Raw genomic sequence first — 1311 nt, 5'->3', positions numbered from 1 at the left:
TCTATTCTATTCTATTCTATTCTATTCTATTCTATTCTATTCTATTCTATTCTATTCTATTCAAATATGCATCCACACATACAAAAATAAAAAAATAAAAAGTGAAAACACCACCTTTACCGTATGCTGGCAGACTTTACTTTATTATGCAGAAACACCCAGTTTGTCTTCAGTGAGTGTTTTAGGTCTTAAGTAGACATGAYGTCCTCTGAAGCCAAATGCTTAGTAAAAATCAACAAAAGGAAAAAATAAATCACCATTTTTACAATAATGTACATTTAAAGCGTTTTRTACCTAACCCCTGTGTGGTCATGTTAGCAGGGCTAATGTCTCCCATGTGTTCTCTTGTCCCAGTTAATACTTCTCTGATTGCATGCCTGACARTAATTACAGGGGTGGACTTGGTTCTCATCCGGGTGCATCCGACCACCGCATGCTGCTGTAGATCCCCCCACACGACAACTTTAAACTGCTGCGCTCCTCCTGTAAATATCTGCAAATTAGTTTAGGGCGGGGGAACGGTTGCCGCAGGCTGTAATCTGTAACTCCTCGTAAAAAGGATTCAAAGTGAAATTGAGCGGAGCTTCCTGCGAGGTGGTTTGGACATGTGTTCCTTCTGTATCTACGTCGTGGTTAACAGATTACCAAAAGTTCACRCAGAACTGTGATTGTAGCCGACCTCAAACACAGCTTGAACAAACCRCACCAAACAGAACCAGAAGGAGGTCTGTGTGATGCAGTGACACGTTACACAAAACCACCACAACCCTACAGTGACAGYTCGCTCTGCATGCTGACATGCTGGCTCAGAAAAGATGCAGACATATGTTTGATGAGTTTTGGAGGATTCCAATGAGAATTTGTGGACTGCAGCAATGCAGGTAGGTCTGTCTGGATGACGCTCATTGACAGCAATGACCCTCAAGAACTGACATGAGGGAATACAACTCAACACGTGTAGAACCGGCTAAGCTCAAAGTTTGGTGTTAATTATTTACTAACCAAATAACAAGCTAATTAGTCACCATGAGCTGACTTTTTGATGTACAGCTACAAAACAGATGTAGCCAAAAAGACAAGTGGTTTAAGCAATTTATGAWCTTGGTTCAGTTCAAAACAAAAGTTCTACAAAGAATATTTCAAGAACACCAGTGAAAACTCTGGTACAGGGATGAACAACTGAAGGCCCGCAGGCCGAATGACGTCCATCTGGCTAGCCAACGAGAACCTCCGCATCCCAATTTTTATTTTTACTTTAAAAAAAAGCTAAAAGCAGTTCTTCGAATCTAAGATTATAAGATATGCTTTGAG

The sequence above is a fragment of the Austrofundulus limnaeus genome, unplaced genomic scaffold (assembly GCF_001266775.1).
Source record: "Austrofundulus limnaeus strain Quisiro unplaced genomic scaffold, Austrofundulus_limnaeus-1.0 Scaffold0, whole genome shotgun sequence".
Classification (NCBI taxonomy): domain Eukaryota; kingdom Metazoa; phylum Chordata; class Actinopteri; order Cyprinodontiformes; family Rivulidae; genus Austrofundulus; species Austrofundulus limnaeus.
This window is presented reverse-complemented; position numbering follows the sequence as displayed.